Raw genomic sequence first — 6,699 nt, 5'->3', positions numbered from 1 at the left:
GGGAGGGGAGGGGAGGGGAGGGGAAAAAGGAGAAGAGAAGAGAAGAGAAGAGAAGAGAAGAGAAGAGAAGAGAAGAGAAGAGAAGAGAAGAAGGCTGGCCATGACCACATGGAGAAATGGGGGAGGGAATAGGGAGGGAGAAAGGGAAGAGCCGAAAAGGGCAAGAGAAAACAAGAGAGCAAGAGAACAAGAGAGAGAGAGAGAAGAGGGGGAAAGCAGCCACTTTATAGTGTGTCAGGCCTTTCCTGGCTGTTACCAGATGTAGTGGCTATTCCTGGTTTGTCAACTTGACTCTATCTGGAATGAACTACAATCCAGAATTGGAAGGCTCATCTGAGATCCTAATCAGGAGGCTTGGAAATACAATTTCTGACCTGGATCTTGAGGCATCGTGGATATGAATCCCAGAAGATTAATATATGGAGTTCTCTGAGTTCAAGGTTATCTGGGACAAAGCAAGTCCCAGATCCAGCTGTGGTAGCACATACCCTTAATCTGGACCTTCTGCTGGAGACTTATAAAGACATTGGAATAAGGAAGATTTACTCTCTCTTCTTCACCTGCTTGCCTTGTGGGACTGAGCAACTGTTAGATCCTTGGACTTCCATTCACAGATACTGCTGACCATTGTTGGGGAGTTGGACCACAGACTGTAAGTCATTAACAAATTCCCTTACTATATAGACACTACCCATAAGTTCTGTGACTCTAGAGAACCCTGACTAATACACTAGGTAACATACCTGGCTGTTGCCAGTTAATTGTGAGGTAGATTTTAGACAGAATGCTAACATTATAGACATCATAGATGGAGGGAATGAATTGGATTAGGTAGGGGTAGGGATGGGAACAGGAGACATAAAGTAAAGGGAGAGTGGAGTGAGAAAGTACTGGCAGGACAACTGAATTGGGGAGGGAGGCATCTCTGGGACAAGGAAGAAAGCTACATCAATGGAAACTCCTAGACATTTATGAAGGTAACTCTAACTAGGACTTCTAGCAATGGGTTATGAAGCCTGAATGGGGCATCTCCTGTAATCCAGGACACCAATCCAGCCACAAAATTTAGACCCATAAATTCTCCTGCCAACAAGATAGCCAGGGTGAAAAGATGGAGCAGAATTTGCAGGAAGGGCCAACTGACTGGACAAGCCTTAGACACATCCCATGAGATGAAGGAAGCTCACCCCTAACACTAGTCAGAATTAAAATGAGACCAGAAACTGTGAGGGTCATGGAAGATGAAGGAACATGGGAGACCTACTGAAGTTCAATAAATCCTACTACTGAAGAAATCTCTCTCTCTGTCTTTGTGTCTCTGTTTCTAACTGTCTCTGTGTCTGTCTGTCTCTGTCTCTCTCTGTTTCTCTCTGTCTCTGTCTCTCTGTTTCTCTCTCTGTCTCTCTCTCTCTCTTTCTCTCATTCCTCCCTACACACACACAGACACCCACACACACTGTACAAACAAAAGAGTAAAATTGGAATAACTCCATAAGAGGGAATCAATGCTCTGACTTACCACTACAAACTAACAAACAAAAAGTTCAGAGTCAAATATGAATTGCTTCTTTTGAAGCTGTTAGCCAATGAGGCCCATAGATCACCAAACATCATGGATTATTGCAAATGTTCTTGGGTACATACCAGAATTTGATGGTAAGACCCTATTGATGAACACAAGCATGCTTAAGTGATAGTGAATGGCAAAAATGAAGTTCTTCTAGACTCCAAAGCTTAATTTCCAGTGGCTAGCAGCTACAGTGATGGAAAGTGTTATGCAAGATACTTGATAAGAAAAGTAATCATCAATTATGCCAAGGTATGTGCCCATTGAGCTAAAACTAATAACTAGCTTGAAATGATTATGTCTTTATACTCACCATTGACTAATACTTTTTACTCAATAGTGTCCCAAACATCATGAAGTATTATTGTCTGATCAAATCTATGTTGTACTTTTGTAGTTTGGATTATTATCTGGCTAAGAACTTATGAATGAGTTATCCTAAAGGAGAACATGTTAATCTTAGACTGTTAATGGACATAATTTTTAACCAGCTCCTAATAATTTATTGTTGTACTCATAGGTTAAGCAATTGTTTATCATTCACCCGAAAAGTTTCAAACTGTTGTAGACTGTGATCAACAACACAGTGACTTACACCTATCAAAAGTGCATGGAGTAAAAGACTAAAGAATGCTCAGTCATAGAAGGAAAATATATGTTATTAACTCCCTTCCTAAGATCAGGGATCATTTGGGAATAGGAGGTGGAAAGATTTTAAGGACCTGAGGCAGTGATTTACTACAGGGATATTTTATCTTATGAACATAGCAGGGCAACAGCAAAAATTAATGCACACTAATTGTGAAATCATATATGATATTTAAGCAAGCCCACACCATACTAAATACCAGCAAGCAGAGAGGAGTTGGGTAGGTAATCATACGTATGTCAATTAACAGTCAAAAATTATTGGCTGCTATGGATAGAGTGATAGCTTTCTTTAAATATAAATCCTATAATGTTGTCTACAGTCCAGTGAAAACCACTGGATTCAGTAATTTTAGGTAGCACTAAATTAGCTATGAAGTTATAATTTCAAAAATATGTAGAGAAGGGAGGTGAATTGGGGAAAAGTTGGGATGGAGGGTTGATAATAATCAAATATCATGAAACACTAAACAAACTAATAAAACAAAAGTATATATATGCCATAGTTATTTTAACAGTTAAATTACTCTTCAAATCTATTTTGTCTATCTTAAAAAGATAAACATTAATATTGAATATCAACCCATAGAACTTGAATATACAGATAATATGTGGATGTTTTAACTGTTTTTTACATTTTAAAGAAGGATTGAGAACAAAACATTTTACCAAAACATAACAAAATACATAAAGACATGTAGACCCGAGAGTTTTGGAATTTATCAAGAATAATATACCATTTGTTGAATCGTATTTTTTTAAGTGAAAGTCATGGTTAATAAACTTTGTTTAGGGTATCAGAGATTAAGGCTAACTAATGAGAAGTTTTAGGGATGACTAGGAGAAGTATGTGCCTGTGTTTGTGGGTGTTGCAATTTAAACCAATCACTGAGCTCTCTAGAATGGACTTGAATCATAAGCATAGGGATCATGTCACTGGTGGATATTCTCATTTATTTATTTATTTATTTATTTATTCATTTATTTAGTTGGTTGGTTGGTTGGTTGGTTGGTCGGTCGGTTGGTTGGTTTTTGGTTTGCTTTAAACTCCAGATTCTATTACTCTCCAGGTCTATCCTCAAACTATTCCACATTCCATATCTCCTCTCCAACTTCCTATTTTCAAGAGGATGTGCCTACCCATCACCCCAACCACACCAGACCTCTAAACTCCCTGGGGCCTCCAGTCACTTGAGGGTTTGGTGCATAATCTCTGACTAAATGCAGACACAGCTGTCCTCTGCTGTATGTGTATTAGGAGCCTCATATCAGCTGTGTGTGCTGCCAGGTTGGTGTTCCAGTATCCGAAAAGTCTCAGGGGTCCAGGTTAATTGAGACTGCTGGTCCTCCTATAGGATTACCCTCCTCCTCATCTTTTTCCAGCTTTCCCCTAATTCAATCACATGGATCAGCAGCTTCTGTCTATTGGTTGGATGCAAATATTTGCATCTGACTCTTTCAGCTGCTTATTGTTTTTTTCAGAGGGCATTCATGATAGGTCCCTTTTTCTGAGCACTCTATACTTACAAACTGACTTAGTCCAAATGCTTTTCTATTTCTGTATTGACAAAGATTTCTAATCCTATTCTAATTTGCTAAGGTGTTTTCTTATATACTGATCTCAAATTGAACTGTATAAAATGTCTTTTTCTAAACTTAAGGTTCTATCTATTAAATTTTATAATAACCAGATTCTTTTTATATTACACAGTAAATTTTAAATATACACAGAAAACATTAGCTACAAATTACACAAATTGTCTATGTTTTTATTCTCAGAGGCCTTTGTCTAGATCATAAATAAAACTATTTATGGTAAGTATGAATGAGCCATGCATTCTTAAAATGATAAATTTTTATTCTGAAAATGTAAGCTGTGGATAAGTATAGTATGCAGTATTTATGAGAATTGAATGATTATTGATATACTGCTTTTGTGATTCTGAGCTGTGAATATTGGGCTTTATCAATGTTAATCTGGAAAAGACCAATAGCAAGTTGCATTGTTTTCTCCCCGCCTTATAGACAATTAATAAATATGAAAATAATAAGAATGTTATGGGAGTCATTTGAAATCTGTCTTTCACCTTCATACAGCAAGAGTTCAGGGAAGAAGTATGCTAATCTAGCTAAGGGAAGAAAATAAAGGTGAACAATTATGAATTAATCTGCAATGAAAACATGTAAAAATAGTGCATAGAGTTTGATTCTGACCTAACTTTGACCATTTTTAAATCCCAGAAAATACAGTATTAAATGAAGTCTTTGAGCAAGAGTACTAAGGGTATTTGAAGTTCATTGCAGTGTCCTTTTTTTAGTGGATGATGGAGTGGATCAACATGTGTCTACTTAGAGACACAGCAAGTTTAATCATAATAGAATAATATGGTAAAAAAAAAAGGAAGATTATGCTTCTGGTCTTTCTGGGCTGGTGTCCTGAGCAGACCTTGGGCGAAAGCTCTGCAGCCAGTCCCTCACCACCCAGAAGAAGCTCCACTCTCAGGCATCCTGATCCTGACACTCTCAGGATCAGAGGTGAGGAGGACCCAACATCTGTCCCAACACCGGGAGTAACTGGGACCAGCAGGACCAGGCACACAGGAAACTGCCAGCAGAGTGGCTCAGGTTCCTTCTGGTCTGTCTGGGCTGGTTTCTGAGCAGACCTTGGACCAGGCTCTGCAGATAGTCCCAAAACACCCAAAGGAAGCTGCTGCACTCCCAGGTGCTCTAAAAAGCCCAGGGTCACAGGATCCCAGAATCACAGGATCACAGAGACAGCTTGACTCTGAGGAGTTATGACACAACCAGGATCACAGGAAGGACAGACTCCAATCAGATTTAACAAGGGCAGGTAGCATTAGAGATAGCCAGATGGTGGTGTTGGGGGGATGGCAAGCATAAGAAAATAAACAACACAAACCAAGGTTACTTGTAATCATCAGAACACAATTCTCCCACTATAGCAAGTCCTGGACACACCATCACACTGGAAAAGCAAGATTCAGATCTAAAATCACTTCTCATGATGATGATACAGAACTTTAAGAAAGACATAAATAGTACCCTCAAAGAAATACAGGAGAACACAGGTAAAGAACTAGAAGCTCTTAAAGAGGAAACACAAAAACGCCTTAAAGAACTACAGGAAAACACAATCAAACAGGTCAAGGAAATGAGCAAAAACATCCAGAATCTAAAAATGGAAATAGAATCAATAAAGAAATCAGAAAGAGAGACAACACTGGATACAGAAAACCTAGGAAAGAAATCAGGAGTTGTAGATGCAAGCATCACCAACAGAATACAAGAGATAGAAGAGAGAATCTCAGGGGCAGAAGACACCATAGAAAACATTGACACAACAGTCAAAGAAAATGCAAAAAGCAAAAAGCTCCTAACCCAAAACATCCAGGAAATCCAGGATGCAACAAGAAGACCAAACCTAAGGATAATAGGTACAGAAGAGAGTAAAGACTCCCAATATAATGGGCTAGTAAATATCTTCAACAAAATTATAGAAGAAAACTTCCTTAACCTAAAGAAAGAGATGCCCATGAACATACAAGAAGCCTACAGAACTCCAAATGGACTGGACCAGAAAAGAAATTCCTCCCATCACACAATAATCAAAACACCAAATGCACTAAACAAAGGAAGAATTTTTAAAGCAGTAAGGGAACAAAAGGAATTAACATATAAAGACAGGCCTACCAGAATTACACCAGACTTCACACCAGAGTCTATGAAAGCTAGAAGATCCTGGGCAGATGTCATACAGACCCTACAAGAACACAAATGCCAGCTCATGCTACTATACCCAGCAAAACTCTCAATTACCATAGATGAAGAAAACAAGATATTCTATGACAAAACAAAATTTACACAATATCTTTCCACAAATACAGCCCTACAAAGGATAATAGATGGAAAACATCAACATGAGGAGAAAAATTACACCCTAGAAGAAGCAAGAAGGTAATCTTCAACAAATCCACACAAATCTAATTCCACCTTTACAACAAAAGCAACAGGAAGAAACAATTACCTTTTCTTAATATCTTAATAGGACATATTACCAACATATCCTAATTGATTGAAATCCAAAAGTATGAGGAATTAGAAATTTGTTGATTGTCATCCAGTGGTCTCTCTAATTTGGTAATTGGAGAAATAGGTCCAATATAGTACAATTTATATACACTTTCAGCTTGTTTATGACAGTGTCTTGCTGTGTACAACATAAGGGTCTTGAAATCTTGCTTCTCCTCTCTCAGCCTCTCTATTAGTAGCATTGTTTATTTCATGTTTTTACACTATACTATGGTTTTCAGAACAGCTTATGTATTTCAAAAGTATTTATATACAGAAGAGAGACAAAGCCAATTAACTAGGGAGGTGGCTTGTAAGAGAACAACTAAGACTGAGACTGAATGCTTTGCTTGACATTTGTAGCTCTTGTATCAAGTTTGAAGAAGAGGACTTTA

The 6,699-nt window shown here is 38.0% G+C and overlaps 1 long non-coding RNA gene across 1 annotated transcript in view; it reads left to right on the top strand.

Moving 5' to 3' along the window:
* Nucleotides 1-840: 840 nt before the first annotated feature.
* Nucleotides 841-6,699, top strand: part of LOC116086037 — a 38,756-nt gene continuing 32,897 nt past the window's right edge. The window contains exon 1 of the long non-coding RNA XR_004116791.1: nt 841-977. This is a non-coding gene — a long non-coding RNA (uncharacterized LOC116086037). The remainder of the gene's footprint in view (nt 978-6,699) is intronic.

This window comes from Mastomys coucha, unplaced genomic scaffold (genome assembly GCF_008632895.1).
Source record: "Mastomys coucha isolate ucsf_1 unplaced genomic scaffold, UCSF_Mcou_1 pScaffold12, whole genome shotgun sequence".
NCBI classification, from domain to species: domain Eukaryota; kingdom Metazoa; phylum Chordata; class Mammalia; order Rodentia; family Muridae; genus Mastomys; species Mastomys coucha.
Note: the sequence above shows the minus strand (reverse complement) of the source record. Positions and strands in the feature narration are given on the sequence as shown.